This window comes from Heloderma suspectum, chromosome 13 (assembly GCF_057233095.1).
Source record: "Heloderma suspectum isolate Gila_16-S chromosome 13, 16-S_ref, whole genome shotgun sequence".
In the NCBI taxonomy this organism is placed as follows: Eukaryota; Metazoa; Chordata; class Lepidosauria; order Squamata; family Helodermatidae; genus Heloderma; species Heloderma suspectum.
The window spans coordinates 415575-435313 of record NC_139470.1 but is presented as its reverse complement, the minus strand read 5'-3'; the positions used below and the strand labels follow the sequence as shown (position 1 = coordinate 435313).

At 51.1% G+C, this 19739-nt stretch overlaps 1 protein-coding gene across 1 annotated transcript in view; it reads left to right on the top strand.

The window, feature by feature from the left end:
• The window catches only part of ZNRF3 (zinc and ring finger 3), a 69023-nt gene that overhangs the window by 14843 nt on the left and 34441 nt on the right, over positions 1–19739 (top strand). The gene's annotated exons all lie outside the window — the stretch shown is intronic.

Below are 19739 nucleotides of genomic sequence, written 5' to 3'. Positions count from 1 at the left end.
CGCCACAGCAGCAGTTGCCACAGCTGCTCGTGCCCACTCAACTGCAGAGGCCATTATCTGGTCACCATCAGGCAGCGCCAGCACCCACTGAGCTGATTTCTTTCCCAGGGCAGTGCTGAACCCTCTGCAGCACCAGCTGTGTTGAGGTGATGCTGTAAGTCTTCCAGAGTCTCAAGTGCTGCTTGGAGTGCTCCTCGGCAGAGCAGCGATTCACAATAATGCGCTGCAGAGTGTGCAAATGGTGGCCACCCATGCAGCATTGTCAGCCATGCTTGCTTTTCACACTGTGCTGTCTGAGCGGTGAGTTACAGCCACGAGGAGGGCAGGCGCTTTTACAGAGATGGCTGGAGGAGGAGCAAGCGAGCGCTCGCCGGGGTGGAAGGCAGGGAGGAGCGGGGAAGGGAGGAGGCTCAGTGAAGGTGCTTGCTTTCAGTTTGCCTCCTCAGTCCTTCTGTCCAGAGTAGCGTGGGCTCTTCTGGAACTGTCACAAGGGCTCTCCTGGACCCCTCTCCCCTTGGCTGCTGCTACTGTGGTGCTGCTGTGCAATGAGAGCAGGAGGACGCGGTGCCGCCGTCATCTTGAGAAGAGGCGCCATTCTCCCGCATGCCCCTGTCTGCACGTCTGTGCCACGCGCGCTGAAGGCTGCGCTCTCCAGTCTAAGGACTCTATGTGCTGTAGCGGTCATATCTTGCTGCATCCCAGCTGCTCTACGTTCTTTTTGAAATAGATGTCTGCAAAGGAGCGTGCACTGACTCTGAAGAGGTGTAGAGTATACAGAGAAGGGGAGGAGGCAGGGAATAGAAGAAAAAGCACCGTTGATCCTGCCCTCACGGCACGATTGACAGGATCTGCCACCCATGCCCTGCCCTTGGAACACATGGGGAGCCACCTTGTTGCCTCATTCACCTGTCTTTTCTAGAAAGGGAGGCGGTCCTGTGCTCCAAGCATGCCTGCTGAGCCCCATTGTGCTTCTTGCCTCTTTAGAAGCAAACACTGAAATGCCTTTCCTCCTCCTGACCTCCTAAGCTAGCTGGCTGGTCCTTTCTTGCAACTTCATTGCACATTTGTGGAGAGAAGTGTCATACAACTCATGGTAGCTCTCCAGTTTGTCTGCATCCCCCTGCTGAGTAGAGGGGAACTAGTACTTCACGTGATTTGGAAGCTATACTACTATTAATGCAGCCCAAAATAGCATTTGCCATTTTGATGCCCATTCTCCCAGTTTGGAGAGATCCCTTTAGAGCTGAATGCAATCCCTTTTTGTTTTTACCACGTGGAATAATTCGGTATCATCTGCAAACTGGGCCATCTCACTGCCCACCCCTAAGTCCAGATAAGGTATGAACCAGATACAAAGTGCAAATGCATTTTCTGAAGAAGCTTTCGTTTCCCCAATAGCTTCCTTACCCCTGCTCATTAACCATGCTGGTAACCTCTTGGACATGGTGGTATGTTTCCTGACCTATGCTGTATGTTCTAGCTGAGCCTCTGGTGAGATTTGACCATGTTGATTTTCCCTTTCAGCTTCCTGCTCACCAATCCCCTCATTTTTTAGAGGTTTTCTCTTTTGACATCAAATGTAACTGGCTTGGACTTACTTGGCAGGTCCCTAGTTATGTACAAATTTAGTCTGATAGCGCTGTGGTTCCTGTGGTTCCTGTTTTCACTCACTTCAACAATGGTCACATCTCACTCTAGGCCTGGGTACCACTTAAGAGTAAGTCTAAGGCCACTTCCTCTCTGGTTGGTTCCATTGGCAATTGTTCTGAGGCACAGTCCTTTAGGGTTACCTCTTTGAGATGACTTGAACATGCAGTTGTCCAGCTTACATGAGGATTATTAAAGTCACCCACTGATGCAACATTTCCAACACTTTACAAGTTGTTTCATCTGTACATTGTACAGACTATCCTAGGGCTAAAAGAAGTATGGCTTTGAGCCACATCAGAAGGGGAGAAGGAGAAAGAAAGGAGCCTGGCTGTTAACTCCAATGTAGGAATGAGGGCATCTTGCAGAAGAGGGGCCTGATCCAGCCTGCCAGTATCTCTCTGTTGTGGAAGGAAAGAGGTGGAGAGGCTCTGGAGAAAATCAATTTTCTGTCTATCCCTTCCACCTGGGAGGAGGCTGTCAGTGGGGTGTGCTGCTCTGAAATGTCTTGGAAAAAGCTGACCTGTGTGAATGCAAAATGCAAAATATAGAATATTGGGAAAAAGAAAGAGATGTTCTGCATCTTGTGGCACCAGTATTCCGCAACCTGTACTTTGTTCTCTCAAACTGGCTGATCTGTTTTTGGGTTGTATGAAAGCCTCCTGACTTGGCCCTATGCTCAAATGTCCCAAGTTTGCTTAAATGCCTTCATTTTTGTGCTTTGTGTTGCGCAGTTACTGGAATCTTAGGTGATTAATTGTATGAGTTGAGTTGTTTAAATCACTCAGCTCTGGCTATGAGTAAAAACAACCGTTCTCTATTAAGACACATGGTCCTTTCTTTGGCGTGTATGTGATGCCTGCACACATGGCAGCCAGCCGCCCGGAAGAGGCTTTCCCTCTTGTGTCAAGAAGGCAGGAGGGGTGGAAGGAAGGCCTCCTTCTCAGACTCCTTCCACCAGCTGTTTTTGTAAGTGCCCGCATTTGAGCATGTGCGCTTCTTGCCTGGAGGAGGAAGAGTCATTTAAACTGATGGGCTTGTTTAATCAGCTAAATGTTACAGCCCTCCTCCACACATATCTTGTCTTAGTTATTTGCACAGTTAGTTCTGAAACTAAGCAGAGAATTTGACTGATGTAGCACAGAGGGCGACGACAGTTGGTCACAGATTTGCCTTATGGCTGTCTCTTCACATCTTTCTCCTACCCATTTGGTTTTCAAGAATGGTTAATGAGAGACAGGTGGCTGCTGTCAGGTGGCATAGGAATTGCACATGTGTATATTCTTTGAATGGCAGGAATGGCTTGATATAGACCAGGTCTCCAAATTTCAGGGTAGATAAAAATTGATGATGGCTTAAAAATAAAAAAAAATCAGATTTAAAACATAAATTTTAAAAAGCAGATTTTTTTAAAAAATAAAATTTTAAAAATTGTATTTTTAAGATTTAAATTGATTTTAATTTTTAAAAACATCTTACATACTAAATTTCTCTCTAACTTAAATAAGTAACATAGTTGCAATTAGCTCTCATCATAAACATGCTAGTCCTACACTTAAAGTCTCATAAACATGAAGTTGCCAATCAAACATGGGCATTAATTTCAGTTTTTCCTCTCGTGAAAATGGCTCTGTCCAGCCTAACTACCAGCCCTTGCTTCTTGGAAGTTCTGGGTTTTCAGTTGCCTGTGACAGAAGTTGCACGTGCAAAGACACAGGTTAGATAGGATTATGGTTCTGGGCCAAGCAAGGCACAGGAGGTAGTTAAGACAGAAAGACAATATGGCAGGGTGGGTAAAGACATGCTTAAAAATGGATTAAAAAAATTAAAACTGGATTTTTTTCAGCTGGTGACTATCAAACGTTACTTTCATCTGTCAGTCATAGACAAGTCATAGACATAGTAATGGGGGACTTCAGTTTCCCCGATATTTGTTGGGAGACAAATTCTGCCAAACATGGCCCCTCCAGGAAATTCCTGACTTGTGTGGCGGATCACTTCCTCCTACAGAAAGTAGAGGAAGAAACTAGAGGATCGGCTATCCTTGACTTGATCCTAACCAACAGAGATGACTTAGTGGAGAAAGTAGCAGTTACAGGAACTCTGGGTGTGAGCGACCATGTTGTACTTGAGTTCTTGGTTCTAAGGGAAGCAAAAGCCGAGTGTACTCAAACGCGTACCCTGGATTTTAGGAAAGCTGATTTTAAGAAACTCAGAACAATGATCAGTAAGGTCCCATGGCAAGCGATGCTAGTGCGAAAAGGAGTCCAAGATGGGTGGGAGCTTTTAAAAAAGGAAATTCCCAAGGCACAATCACAAGCAATTCCAACAAGAAGAAAAGGTGGAAGACAACAGAAGAAGCCACTGTGGCTTCACAAAAAGCTTAGGGATGACCTGAAAACAAAAAAGGACACATATAGGAAGTGGAAAGAAGGCCAAGTAACAAAGGAAGAGTACAGGCAGGTAGCACAGAATTGCAGGGATGGCGTCAGTAAGGCTAAAGCTGAGAACGGGCTGAGGTTAGCGAGGGATGCTAAAAACAACAAAAAGGCTTTCTTCAGCTACGTGCATAGTAAAAGGCAGAGGAAAGAAATGGTGGTTCAGCTATTAAATAAGGATGGCAAAACGATAACAGAGGACAAAGAAAAGGCAGAGGTGCTCAATTCCTACTTTGGCTCAGTCTTCTCCCAAAAGAGGATCTATGACCCCCCTGGCAAAGGCGAAGTACAGGCTGAAGGGGCAGGATTGCAGCTTGAGATCGATAGGCATATGGTCAAGGAACACCTAATGATTTTGAATGAGTTCAAATCTCCAGGGCCAGATGAACTGCATCCTAGAGTCATAAAGGAACTGGCAGAAGAACTCTCAGAACCGCTGTCTATTCTCTTTGAGAAATCATGGAGGACGGGGGAAGTGCCAGATGACTGGAGGAGGGCTAACGTTGTCCCTCTCTTCAAAGAGGGTAAAAAGGAGGAACCTGGGAACTACAGACCAGTCAGTCTGACATCAATCCCTGGGAAAATTCTGGAGCAGATGATAAAGCAATCCATCTGGAAGCACCTTGACAACAATGCTGTGATTACTCGAAGCCAACATGGATTTGTCAAAAACAAGTCCTGCCAGACAAATCTGATCTCATTTTTTGATCAAGTCACCTCTCTTGTAGACCGTGGGAATGCTGTAGACATCATATACCTCGACTTCAGCAAAGCTTTCGACAAAGTGCCCCATGATCTCCTGATGAGCAAACGAGCTCAAAGTGGGCTAGATGAAACAACGATCCGGTGGATCCACAGTTGGCTACAGAATCGGACTCAAAGAGTGCTGATCAATGGGACCTTCTCAAACGGGGGAGAGGTAACGAGCAGGGTACCGCAGGGCTCAGTCCTGGGCACCGGTGCTCTTCAACATGTTTATGAACGACTTGGAGGAGGAGGTGCAGGGAATGCTGATCAAATTTGCAGATGACACAAAATTGGGCAGGATAGCTAAGACTTTGGAAGACAGAAACAAAATTCAAAGTGATCTGGATAAACTGGAGCACTGTGCAGAAAACAACAGAATGACATTTAATAGGGAGAAATGCCAAGTTCTGCAACTAGGAAAAAGAAACCAAATGCACAGTTACAAGATGGGGGATACGTGGCTCAACCACACTACAAGCGAGAAGGATCTTGGAATTGTTGTCGATCACAAGCTGAATATGAGCCAACAATGTGATGTGGCTGCAAAAAAGGCCGCTGCTCTTTTGGGCTGCATTCATAGAAGCATAGCTTCCAAATCCCGGGAAGTACTAGTTCCCCTCTACTCAGCACTGGTTAGGCTTCATCTGGAGTACTGTGTCCAGTTCTGGGCAGCCCACTTTAAGAAGGATGCAGACAAACTGGAGAGGGTTCAGAGGAGGGCAACAAAGATGATCAGGGGACTGGAAACAAAGCCCTGTGAAGAGAGACTGAAAGAACTGGGCATGTTTAGCCTTGAGAAGAGAAGACTGAGGGGAGATAGGACAGCGCTCTTCAAGTCCTTGAAAGGTTGTCCCAGAGAGGAAGGCCAGGATCCCTTCTCGATCATCCCAGAGTGCAGGACACGGAATCATGGGCTCAAGTGACAGGAAGCCAGATTCCGGCTGAACATCAGGAAAACCTCCTGACTGTAAGAGTAATACGACAATGGAACCAATGACCTGGGGAGGTGGTGGGCTCTCCCACACTGGAGGCCTTCAAGACGAGGCTGGAGAGCCATCTGTCAGGGATGCTCTGACCTGGATTCTTGCATTGAGCAGGGGGTTGGACTCGATGGCCGTGTAGTCCCCTTACAAGCCTACTATTCTATGATTCTATGAGACGAGCCCTGAGCTGGGCAAGCAGGTGGAGGTGCAGCAGCCAGGAGGACTGCTTGAGGCCAGGCCGGGTGCCAGATGGCTGTGGGGCTTTTTATCCCCAGGAAAACAGATAGCTGCGTGGGGCTGGGGGCTCCTAAATCCGCCCACAGAAGTTGCCTGCTTTTGGCCCTGACAGAATGGTAAATGGCTTCCTCAGAAGTCGGCCTCCCTTTATGCATTGGGATTGCAACTGATGGGCCAGGGGAGGGAAAGGAGGGGGCCAGTCCTCTCGCCATTCTGGCGGGTCCTTGGGCCTCCTTTCCTCACTCTTCATGTAGCTGCTTGGCCTGGGTAGTGGGAGCTGGCTGCTGGGCTCCCCTTGAACAGGCTGCGCTGGGCTCTTTCTCTGCCTGCTGCGTCTCTGTTCCGGAGGCCGCGAAGGCGCCTGCCACCACCACTGCGCTCAGTGCGTGTGTTTCCTTCCACCGCTTCTGCTCCATGGCTCTGGCTGTGTTCGCGAGGGCACCACTAGTGCCACCATTGGTGCGACTCCCAGCCCGAGCCCACATGTGCCTGTGCGCGTGCGCGGAGTGCTCTAGATTCATAGAATAGTAGGGTTGGAAGGGGCCTACAAGGCCATCGAGTCCAACCCCCTGCTCAATGCAGGAATCCAAGTCAGAGCATCTCTTTGACTCGGGTTGCAAGCAATGGAGCCGTGGGGCAGGGTCCTACTGGGCAACAGATGTGGGCTTTGTGGCTACTTGTGAGCCCAAGGGTTGCTGGCTGAAGTTGGGAATGGCATGGGGGGCTCAGTGGGCTCTCCCAGCCCGCTCTGCTGAGGTGAGCCTTCATTTACACTCTTCAGACCTGTGTCCCCTTTTCACTTGGCCCTGCACAGTCAAGGGATGGCCTGGAAGGAACGTGGTCCTTGTTTGGCTTCTGCTCTGCAGCCCTTGCCTGGAAATCCCCTCTTCCAGTGGGGATAGTCGTCCTGGCTCCCGAGCAGCCCCTGGTGCCCCATCCCTTCGGGGAGGGTGTCCCTGCAGGAGCTTGCCTGCTTTTCCCTCGCTGCTCAACAGAGGCTGGCCCAGTGACGGAGCACCCACTTCCCTGACTGGGCCCAGGGTGCTTTCCAGCAACGTGGCCTGGCGGCGTCCCTTTTGCAGAGGGTGCTGGGCTCCCTGGCTTTCCCCCTCCCCAGCTTGAGGAGGAGCTGACTCAGTGGAGAGTCAAATGGAGGCCTCACACGCAGCCAGTCCTCCTTGGCGTGGCTGGCCACGCAAGTCACAGCCTAAAGAAGAGGACAGGTGGCGGCGAGCAAGCCGTGGCTAGGAGCTGCTGGTGTGGGCTGTGCTTTGGCAGCTGCCTCCCCCTAGCAGGGCCTTGTGCCCCCCTTCCTTGGTGCCAGCCTCGGCTTGGGGGCCCTCCTCAGGTGGGCTGGGTTGAGCCCAGGCCTTCCTGGCAGCCTATCGACAGCGCTGGGTCAGTGATACCACAGTGGGTCTGGAAGGCTCTGAGGGGCATTTTCCAAGCGGGTGTTTCCATTGAAGTGGTGAATTGCTGAGGTCCTTTGAGCCTCCAGCCTGCAAGGCTATTTATAGCAGGCCCCTGGCATGTCTGCAGGGGCTGAGGTCTCGCCTTAGTCATGAGCTGGATTTCTGAAGCACCATTACACAAAGCTGTCTGGGAGCCTAGTGGTGGTGCTGGGCAGTCCTGGGAGCCACATCAAGGATGGTGTCTTTGGAGGCCCCCAGCTGCCGCCTCTCTCCCCTCTCCTTCTCCCTGGCTGGCTGGCAGCAGAAGAGGCAGGTGGCTCAAGGGTTAATTCTCTGTGCTTTGCAAGCAGCTGGCCAGTTTATGCTCCTTGTTGGGATGTACAGAAATACTCCTCTTTTGAAGTGTGCGTGGTGGCTGAAGGGAAAACCTGGACTGGACTGGCGGGAGCTGGCTTGGCTGGGCCGGCTGCAGCGATGTTGCTGGCTGCCTCCTCTCCTCCCTTGCCAGATGCCTGGCCCAAACAGGGGTGCTTAGCTATGTGGCAGCAGGTCTGGCAGCAGGAGGTGGATTGCCTTCCCTGCAGAACAAAGCAGAAACCGTTCTGTTCCGAGAGGAACAGTTGTCCTGCAGCCTGGTGCCTTTTCCTCCGTTCCTGGTATATGGTTGAAGCATGCTGCTTATGGCCAGTGTGTCCCACGAGAGGGAAGCCAGGGGGTCGGGCGGCGGCAGCAGTGGCTGGAGGGAGGAACCCTGGTTTGTGGGGAAAGCTGGATTTGCACTGGGGTGGGGTTGGTGGGAGGGGCACAACCATGAGCTTTCCCAGCTTTCCTTGCTTTCCTTTCAGATGAGCATCCCTACTGAAGGCTACTGACCTGGGTATTGCAAGTCAAGCAGAAAAGCTTCCATTGCTTGCTTGAGCAAGCGTCTTTGCTTTCCATTCCCTCTCTCATCTGGTTGATGCTGCCTGCAGGCTGGGTGGGAAGGACCAACTTCTGTCCTGGTGAGGTTTAAATGGAGCGGCCTCTGGAAGCCCATGGACCTCGGGGGTGTTCTGAAGGCCGGTGGGGAGTTTCCAGCTCTCCCAGCGGGTGGGCCTGTTGCTGGGCCTTGTGCATTGCTGGGCTTGGAAGTGTCTTGGGCACAGTTGCTCCTAGTCTTCTTGTCCTGCTTGGAAAGAGCCAGATTAGCTGGTGGTAATGATGGGAATGCAGGTGGAGAAAACTTGGGGATGAATCCAGCTGAATGCAGGTTAGAGCCCATTTAAAACCTTACTCTGGGGCCTCTTTCCCCCCATTACATCTGCTTGTGCTGCAGCGCAGGGAGCTTTTCTGGTTGGTGAAGTTCCTTGTGTCTGTGGAGCCCCAGAGCAATCTGTTTGAACGCTAGGTAGCCCACTGTGTCCTGTTTGCTGAGCATTTTGCAAATAATGTTGCTCGCTTTGCTCTGACTTGGGCTCTAGGCTTGAGGTTGTGCAAGTGAAGCATGTTCCTCTAGCACTGACCTCTTCAGCTGCAGGAGCGGGTTGGAGAGAGTGGCTTCCCCCCTGCGTAGAATGGCCATCCCTGGGCCTCTTAGAACCTAGCGGAATGGGAGGGAACGGGAGGGTCCAGGGACTGGCTGAGTGAGAGGAGGTGCCGGTGGTCCTAGTTTCCTTGAAGCGCTGGTCATGAAGCTGCACTGGCAGATGCTGCATTGGACCTGTCTGATTTGTCCAGCTCCTGGCTGGTTGCTAATCTCCCCTTTGGGGGTGGTGCTTGAGGGGGTGGGCAACTTGTGGTCCTCCAGATGTATTGGCCAAACCAGCATAACCCATGGTGAGGGATGATGGGAGTTGTGGTCTCCAGATGTGTTGGACTACAAGTTGCCCACCCCTGATCTGGACTGATTTCAGTTTAGCTACAAACCCAGCTTTGGAGCAGAAGCTGCTTTGGTTCTACGGGTTGACTGGGAGATAGAGCAGAGTCCAATCCTGTTGATTCTCCTGGACCTCTCAGCAGCTTCTCATAGCCATAGTATACTCCAGCGTTTCCTGCACCCCAGTGGCTCTATTCTTATCTGCCAGGGTGCTTTCAGAAAATGGGGCTGGTGGAGTTTTTGTCTGTGCCACGGCATTTCTGCTAAGGCAGGGGTTGGGAACCTTTTTTCAGCCCAAGGGTCAAATTGCAAACTGGGAACAGTCTCAGGGGCCACATCCCATCTGTAGGTTGGGCCAAGTGCAGACCGGGTCGGGGGGAATGTGATTATTACCCTTTTAGGCTTTCTCAGAAGTAAGCGGGACGAGGCCACTGCATGTCTACTCAGACATAAGCTGGACTGAATCACTCAGCAGCTGCAGTATTTATTTATCTGTTACGTTTATACCCCACCTTTTCACACAAAGTGCCCGAGACAGCTAACAGTAAAATCCATAATAGAAAACAACCAATTCACATAAGGTGAAAAGCAATACCACAGTATACAAATCAGATAAGAGCAGATTATTTTTTTTAATGGCAGTTCCAAACCTAATTAAAATGAAAAATCCAGGTTAACCACAGTAGCAACAGAAAGGAACAAATTAGCTCCGTTGACCCAAAGCCTCTTTAAATAAAAAGGGGTTTGCCTGTTGGCAAAAGACTGTCAGACAGACGACTCCCTCCTTCCACAGTGGGGTGTTCTAAAGTCTGGGCTTCCGCCACTGAGAAGGCCCTCTTCTAAGTTTCTGCCAAATGCACATCAGACGGTGGTGGGTTCAAGAGAAGCACCTCTCTGTGACAACCTGACACCCAGGTAGGCTTGCAGAGGAGAAGGTGGGTCTTCTGATAGCCTGGTCCTGAGCTGTTTAAGTCTTTATAGATCGTAACAAACACTTTGAAGTGTGCCCCTAATAGACTGGCAGCCACTAACTGTTGTAACCTAGGAATCACATGCTCCCTGTAACTGTCCCCTGAGTCAACAGCCTGGCTGCAACGTTCTGAACCAGCTGAAGTTTCTGAACAGCCTTCAAAGGCAGCCCCACATAGACTGTGTTGCAGTAATCCAAATGGGATGAAACTAAGGCATGTGTCGTTCTGGCCAGATCCGATCTCTTTAGAAACAGGTGTAATTGGTACACTAGCATCAGATGAGCAAAAGCCCTCCCAGCTACCACTGACATGTGGGCTTCCATGTCTAGGAAAGGATCCTGGAGTAGCACCAAACTTGATTTTCCAAGGGGAGTGTGACCCCATCCAGAACAGGCTGAGCCCCAGTTCTCTGATCTGCTTTTTGACTGACCAGGAACACTCCCACTTCCAGTTCATTGCTGATACCGGATGCCAGTTCAGAACTTCAATAGCTTTCTTAGTGATGGAAAAGTGTGTTTCTGTGTGTGTGTGTGTGCGGGAGAGAGAGAGAGCGAGCGAGCGAGCGAGCTGGGTGTCATCCAGATACTAATAACACCAAACTCCAAAGCACCGGACAACCTCTCCCAGGAATTTCATGTAGATGTTAAATAGCATGGGGGACAGAACAGAACCCTTATGCTGATTGCCAAGGTAACAAACAGCAGTCTCCCAACAGCCCCTCCAGGAAGGACTGGCACCGCCACAAGACATTGCCACCCAATCCCATTGCAGATAGGTGGCTCAGAAAGAGGCCATGGTTAATGACATCGAAAGCTACTGGAAGATCCAGCAGAACCAAGAGGGATGCTATTCCTGGCATAGATCTTTCACCAAGGTGACCAAAACTGTCCCATAACTGGGACTGAAACCAGATCAGCATGGATTTAGGTAACCTGTATCATCTAGAAAAACCTGGAGTTGCCCAAGAATGGGAACTTGGAGAGTGGTATGTTCCTTTTCCCTATACACAAGTGGGGGAGCTTGAGGTTGACAGTTGACCTCCTAAAGGAGGATGAGGTTATTGCTTTGGGATTGCGATAGTGCTCAGGCAGCCTGGCAGTGGGAGGGTTTGCCCTAAAGTGCGGTTCATAAATCTTTCAATTAATTCATCCAGGCTAGCAAGGGGGGACCAGTTAATGTCTGCTTACTAGACTGCTTAAGCCTGGCTTTGTGGGTAGAGTAACTGCTTTGCATGTAGCCAGCCCCAAGTTCAGCCTGTGGTGTCCTCAGATAAGGCTGGGAAAGGGTCCTGTCTGCAGCCCTGGAGACTGGCAGTCAGTGCTGCTGGATGCTCTGCAAAAGTGTCCCAGGGTGGTCCAGACTGGACCAGTGGTCTGCCTTGGGAGAACGCAGCTTCCTCTACTCCCAGGTGCATGTTGTGCCTCTGAACAAAGAACCATCCTGGCAGCTCCTGCAGGCCCAGCGTGGTGGGGGGGCTGGTGGAGCGGGGCTCGATTGCCCTCCTCGGGCTTGAAGGTTTCAGTCCAAATGCACAAGCTGAGAGCCACGCAGATTCCCAGGGGTTCAGTCAGTTGTGTGGATGTGATCAGTGGTTGGCAGGCAGCTGCATTCAGTTCAGTCTTGTCCTGGGTTGGACGATGTGTGCATACAGGCACGGTGCTGAACTCTCTGCAGATGTGTGGTGTGTGCCTGCTGCTGCTGCTGCTCAGTTGGATCTAGCAGAGCCTTTGCTGTCAGGAGTGGGTGCTGCTGCTGCTGCATTGTCTTAAACTGTGCAAGCAAAGGAGATGTTATCAGCTCCCCCAGCGTCCTGGGGCGATGAAATGGAAAGATCAAAGCAGAGGGAGGCAGCAGCACACACACCGGCTCTTCAAAGCTTGGGTAAGGCAGAATTGATACAGCATCCCAGAAGGCTCTTGGTGATGTAATCATAGCTTGTGAGACGGGTTTCTTAAAAAGGGGTGAGAGACAAAGGCATCCCTTCTTTGCTAAGAGAGGTGAAGGGTGTGTCGAGGAGGCACTGAAAGGGCACCTGCTGGACCACTGAGCCGCTGGCTGGGCCAGGATGGAAGCGTCTCTCGTTTGCTGAAGCTGGGTGAGAAAGGAACGGGCTGCCTTTCACTTCCTTGTTTAATGTCTCTGTGCTGTGTTGGGCCTGCAAAGGAAATCTCCCTGTTTATGTGCCGAAGGAAAGGACTGGGCCAGGCTTACATGGCGGATCCAACCCCTGGGCTCTCCGGGCTCACTCAGTGGCTCTCTGTGCTGGCCTCGCTTCTGGCTTCTTATGCTGAAGCCAGAAAGCTGGTGGAGAAATCCAAAGACCCCCTGTTAGAGCCAGGGCAGAGCACTGCACACCACGAGCCTTTTCTGCCCTTCACGTGAAGCAAAGTTGGGGAGTGCTGGCTTCAAGCCTTAATGCAAGTCAGGATTTAAATAACCAAGAAAAAGCCGTGATTTGAATAACCATTTAAACTGTCTCCATGTTCCTAATATGTTTCCTCAACAAGCAGACATTTTGCTGGGTTGCTGTCAGTTTGGTATGCCAGCGAGCCTCTGCACTCCCTAGGGTGTGTATTCATTTTAGAATCCATATCTGCTCGGAGACGAGGAACCATGTGAAACTCATGATTTCTGTTTGACTCCCTCTGCACCTGGGCTTCGTTTCTAATAAGCACCCAGAACTTTCTAGAAGCAAGACTGACAGTTGCTGGGCCAAAGCAGACCTTTCAACGAGATGGAATGTAAACGGCCATGCTCTTAAGTTGCTAGTTTGCCTAATACACCTTTTGTTTTGCAGATAATGTTCCTAATATAATGTGCATTTTTGAATTATATACATGGCTTATTGTGTGATATTTCTGATACTTTTGCTTCTGGTTTGTTCTTGTACAGAGAAAAGCAGTTTCTGTCTTGGTGTGGGTGATAAAAGAACATGGATTCAGTTTTAAGAGATTATGCCTGCGTGGAGGTATCTTTGTACAAAATTCAGGTTTGTGTTTAGACCAGATTATTTTTAAGGGTATGACTTGATTTAAAAAAAGGAAAAAAAGAAAAATCCTATTTACAAACCCTGGAGTGGCCCCGCTGATGCATCTCTCAGCCTGAGCAGGTCTTCTGCACGGGGAAGAGACTTTTCCAACAGTCCAGAGCGAGCCCAGCCACAAAGTCCGTCTTCAGGATCTTCTCTTGATTGCTGTCTCCACTGGCACCCTCCAAGGCAGCCAGCAGCCTGTGCCAAGGCGTTTCCCTCCCTCTGTGACAGACAGGGTTTCTGGGATAGTGCTGGGTGGCATAATGCTGGGAGGGAAGAGCAGCGCTGTCTGAATGGAGCCGATGAGAGGCCAGTTCAGGACTCCTTCTGGTGCTGAACCCAGCCATGAGCAGCCCCTCTCGGCAAGAACTACCAGTCCTTCTGCAGGAGAATTTGGCTTTCCCTGGAAGCATCACAGTGCAGCAGGACAGGGAAAGGCTGGCTTCTGCATGGCCAAGCAAGGGCATGACTGTGGCAACCACTACATGGAGAACGAGGACGAGAAGAGCTGATGTAGCAGAGTGGGCAAGAGAGGAATTCCCTCCATTGACTCTGGATCAGGAAGTCTCCCATTTGAATCTTGCCTCTGCCATAAAGTCACTCGATGCTTTAGAGTGGCTCCCCTTTCTCAGCCAGCCCTTCCCGCCTCACTGCACTACAGGATAAAAGTGATGTACTTCTATAGGGTGGTTTATTTTTGTTTGTTTTGTATCTGTAACATTTTTATCCTGACCTGCTTCCAAAAGCAGGGTTACAAGCAGGCTGTGTATCTGAATCCTTTGCACACTCTGAAGCACTCTAGAAATGCTCCGTATTGTTATCTGATATTTCCTGGAAACTTAAAGTTACTCTTGATCTGAACAGAGCAGCTATAGGTTTTCCACAGATTTTGATGCAAACAAATCCAGAAAGACTGCCATGTGGCTAAACAGTGGAGGCCAGAAAGTGTCCTTGGAGGAATTGCTCTGGCAAAACAAATGTAACTTGACAAGAAGGCAAATGAAAGAAAGGCAGTTAAGGGGCATATTGCTAAAGACTTTTTAAAATAGTAATAATAAACATTTCCTTGAACTGGACCAGAAGCAGGAAACTGGCCAGAATGGCAGTGGGGCCATTGCAGGGCAAAGGCCAGGGAGGTCTCCCGGAGGAAGACAGCAGCTCAACTCATGATCCAGACTTGCCTTCCCCCACCTGACACCCTCCAGGTGTGTGTGACTACAACTCCCCCTCCCCCAGCAACAACACTCATGTCATGCTGGCTGGGGATGATGGGGCTTGTTCTCCAGCACATCTAGAGGGTGCCAGGTTGGGGAAGGCTGGTCTGGATTGTGCTAACGCTGCTACTGGATCAAGACATTCTTTGTTCCAGATGTGGGGGTCCAACGAGGGAACTAGACTGAGTTGACGCTTCATTGGGGCTGGATGGCATTCACCAGACCACAAATGTGAAGTTGCTGATCTCTGTCTAAACTATGTAAAGGTGTGACATGACTGAAATTGGACTCTTTTCTGAGGCTTGGAAGGTAGCCATTGTAACACTATAAAAAAAAAATCCCAAGGGATGGACATTAGAGAGCTCATCAGCCTCTGGGCAGGGAGGTGGCTTGCAGTTTGGTTGATAAAGGGGCAGTGTGCCCTTGCTGCCTGCAGGGCAGGATGGCTGTGGCAGGTTTCTCCACAGGGCTGCTTTGGGTTGACGTTCGAGGAGTGCAGAAAAGGGGGGCAGCCCCCAGGGCCTTCCAAGGGTGCCTTGGGGTGCCTTTTTGACTGGGGTGGAAGGGAGGGGGCTGTGGAGATGGCGCTGAGCGCAGCCTGTGTGGGAAGCCAGCCTGCGGTGACCCTTGTGGGCAGCCTGTCCTATCCCTTCATCCCCTCAGAGCAGGTGCTGCTGGGCAGATCTTCCCTGGGATGGCCTGCGGGGCCTTTCTGGCGAGGTCTCTGTCAACAGGCCCTAGGCAGGCCCAGCGCAAGTGCAGCAGTCCGTTAGCCCTGCTGCCGAGGATGTGGCTTCCAGAGGCGCCCTGCTGTCCCCGCTGCTGGCAGGGGCGCTCCTGCCAGGTGGGAGCTCTTCTGCCAAGTGGTGTCAGGGCTGGGATTTGTGGGGCAAGTCCCCCCACACAGCCCTCTCTGTGTGTTGGCTGTGAAAGGATGGCAGGGTGCTCCGTGGCCCTCCTGAGCAGCGAGTGGGCCGGTTTCTCCTGGCCCTTCAGCTCCACGAAGCAGTGGCTGGACGGGCAGCGCTTGGATTCTGGCTTTCCGGGAGGGCGGGGCAGGTCGGAGAGCTGCTCCCTGAGGCTGGAGCTCCAACGGCAAGCTCTTCAAGCTCACCAGAGCCATGTTTGTTCCGGTCACCAACGTCCCTTTTGGTGCTGAGGCCTGCGTGTTGCGAGGGTTCCTGTCCAAAAGAAGTTGGCTGTGGAAGGCTGCTGGCAAGACATCCACCAGCGGACGGCATCGTTGTCCCGTTGTCACGGCTTGCCCTCACCGCTTGCGGCCTCCGTGTTGGTGGCATTGATGGGCTCAGTTGGCTTCTGTGTGGGCTTCCTTGGCTTTGACTCGGCTGTTTGGCATCTGAGAGTCTGCATGTTTATCCCTCTTTCCCCCCTCCCCACCCCAAAATAAAGCTGCAGAGCCTGGTCCATTGTGGCGTGATCGTGGTGTGGGCGGCGCGTGTGTGGGGGTGCACGCCTGCTCTAGAATGCCAGCTGATGGGCCCGAGAGCCAATGGTGGTTCTGTGTGTGCCCGGTCGCCCACTTTCAGAGGTGCTGGCAGTGGCTTCCTGGATGAATGGAGGCCCCTCCCGGAACTGGCCTTTTGGCGGGTGGGCCCATTCTTTGGGGTGTATCTAGATAACAGACAGGGGCAGGCTGGGGGAGCAGTAGCTTCCTCTGTCCCTTCTGCATGTCCTGCCTTTGGAAAGGGCCTCTTGCTGTTCACCTGCTGCCTGGCTGTGTGTGCTTCATGCCTCTTCTTGCATTTTCACTTTTGGAAGTATTCACCTGTTCTTTAGGCGGAGTTGGGGAGAGTGTTGTGGGGGGCATGCCCAGCAATGTCCACCCTGCCCCCTGCCGGCCCGCCTGCATTGAAGGTGTGACTGTACGGAGCAGGACTCTTCAGCTGGTAGCAGTCGGCATTGGCCACCTCTGTGGCACTGCTGTGGCTCTTCTCTCCCATGAGAGCGGTGCAGCCAGCTGAAGCTTGTGGCCAAATACAGTGTGGCCCTTGAGGGGTAGCACAGTGGCGGCCTTGGGCTCGTCCCTGGGCTTTTCTCTGGGCTCCTGCCTGGGTGACTGAGCAAATGGAATAATCATCCGACAAGAGATAAGCAGCCAGGCCCTGAACTAGGTCTCCTTGTAGAGAGCTGGAAAGACCCCAGGGTCTGCTCTGAACTCCATGCAGGGCTGGGTGCATGTGAAACATCAGCTGCTGGATTTGCCTAGGAGACGGCTTGGCTTTCCACACATTGGTGGGTTGACATATGGTCAAGGAACACCTAATTACTTTGAATGAGTTCAGATCTCCAGGGCCAGATGAACTGCATCCTAGAGGAATAAAGGAACTGGCAGAAGAATTCTCAGAACCGCTGTCTATTCTCTTTGAGAAATCATGGAGGACGGGTGAAGTGTCAGAGGACTGGAGGAGGGCTAATGTTGTCCCTATCTTCAAAAAGGGTAAGAAGGAGGAACCTGGGAACTACAGACCAGTCAGTCTGACATCAATTCCTGGGAAAATTCTGAGCAGATGATAAAGCAATCCATCTGGAAGCACCTTGAAAACAATGCCGTGATTACTCAAAGCCAACATGGATTTGTCAAAAACAAGTCCTGCCAGACGAATCTGATCTCATTTTTTGATCAAGTCACCTCTCTTGTGGACCGTGGGAATGCTGTAGACATAATATACCTTGACTTCAACAAAGCTTTCGACAAAGTGCCCCATGATATCCAGATGAGCAAACTAGTTCAAAGTGGGCTAGATGAAACAACGATCCGGTGGATCCACAGTTGGCTACAGAATCGGACTCAAAGAGTGCTTATCAATGGGCCCTTCTCAAACTGGGGAGAGGTAACGAGCGGGGTACCGCAGGGCTCAGTCCTGGGCCCAGTGCTCTTCAACATGTTTATGAATGACTTGGAGGAGGAGGTGCAGGGAATGCTGATCAAATTTGCAGATGACACAAAATTGGGCGGGATAGCTAAGACTTTGGAAGACAGAAACAAAATTCAAAGTGATCTGGATAGACTGGAGCACTGTGCAGAAAACAACAGAATGACATTTAATAGGGATAAATGCCAAGTTCTGCACCTAGGCAAAAGAAATCAAATGCACAGTTACAAGATGGGGGATATGTGGCTCAACAACACTACAAGTGAGAAAGATCTTGGAATTGTTGTCGATCACAAGCTGAATACCAGCCAACAATGTGATGTGGCTGCAAAAAAGGCCGCTGCTCTTTTGGGCTGCATTCATAGAAGCATAGCTTCCAAATCCTGGGAAGTACTAGTTCCCCTCTACTCAGCACTGGTTAGGCCTCATCTGGAGTACTGTGTCCAGTTCTGGGCACCACACTTTAAGAAGGATGCAGACAAACTGGAGAGGGTTCAGAGGAGGGCAACAAAGATGATCAGGGGACTGGAAACAAAGCCCTATGAGGAGAGACGGAAAGAACTGGGCATGTTTAGCCTGGAGAAGAGAAGACTGAGGGGAGATACGATAGTGCTCTTCAAGTACTTGAAAGGTTGTCACAGAGAGGAAGGCAGGATCTCTTCTTGATCATCCCAGAGTGCAGGAGACGGAATCATGGGCTCAAGTGACAGGAAGCCAGATTGCGGCTGAACCTCAGGAAAAACGTCCTGACTGTTAGAGCAATACGACAATGGAACCCATTCCCTAGGGAGGCGGTGGGCTCTCCGACACTGGAGGCATTCAAGACGAGGCTGGACAGCCATCTGTCAGGGATGCTCTGACTTTGATTCCTGCACTGAGCAGGGGGTTGGACTCGATGGCCTTGTAGGCCCCTTCCAAGCCTACTGTTCTATGCTTCTATGCTGCTATGACATTGTAGGCTCATGTTTCGGTTTTCACCCCTTACCCACTTCTTTTTCCTTCATCGCTCAGTAGCAGAAGTGGTTTTGCCTGAATGGAAATGTCATTGGGAGATAGATGCCAATACGTGGCTACAGGTCAAAAAACAACTTGTGTGTGTGAGAGAGCAAGCAAAGTGCTTCTCTGGCTAGGAAATGTTCACCTCTCAACATCTCTCCCTGAGGGAGGTGGGCGCTGCTGTGGGAGCCATGGCTTGTGGAGAGGCCCCCGTGGCAGTGCGCCTGTGGGACGTTACAGAGAGGCTGACAGTCTGGAAAAGTTCCAGGGCTGAGGACGTTCTTGGATCCTCTGGGGGAGCTTTTTGGTAGTTAACCTCCAGGGGGAAACCCAATGGGGATGGTGTCATTAATAATTTTGCAAGCAGTGTATTCCATATTTTTATATACCACAGCAGAGGATCTCTCTTTGCGCTCCTGCCCTCCCCCCAGCTCTGCAGTGTTTACTCAGACTACAGGGTGGGATATCTGAAAGGGCTATTTGACCTAATAGTGCCCCCCTGCCCCCGCCAGCCTGGATGTTGTTTGTTGGCTTGCTCTCTTTCTTGTCTGGTCTACTTCCTACCATTTAAGGTTCTGCCAGAGTTCTTTGTGGCTTGGAACCTTCTGCCTTGGGATGGACAGGGAACCTGAGCAGGCTTGGCAGAGGCTGTTAATCGCTTGAAGCATGGAGACCTGGTGCTGTTGGGTCAGTCTTGGGAGGAGACAGCAAGGAGCAGAGGACGTTCTGCTGCCGCCTTCTGCTCTGGTTTTCCGAGGGGCTTGTATGTCCAAGGTGGGCGAGCTTCTCAATGCTCCAGGCCGCTCGTGTAGCCCAGTGGCGAAGAGACTGAGCCGCAGATCACGAAATCCCTACCTCACATCTCACCTCTGCCCTGAACTCACTAGGTGGGCAATCTTAGGTAAGCCCCCCTGTCTCACCCTCAGCCCCTCCCCCATGCTATCAGGGTAGCGGTAAGGATCACGCCTAGATAATGCAGGTGAAGCACTTGAAACTGCTACATGCATTTTTCATGGGCAAACCCAGGAATCTCTGACTGGAGGTGGCAGGTGTGCTGGGCCATGATCCAGAAAAGCTTCTCTCTTCTGCCCAGAAGGAGGACTTGCAGGTGAGGCCCAGTGTGAGGCAGAGGCTGGAGGGCCTCCCTGGCATGAGGTGGCTGGGAGACTGACAAAGGGTTACCTACCTTGCAAGGTTGTTGTGAGGATGGGTGAGAGCACTGTGAAGCCCTTGGACTGCTTTGGGCAGGCGGGCGTCAGCTCTGCAGCTGAAACAAAGGGAGGTTTGCAAGTAAGCAGTGCCTGAGCAAAGGGT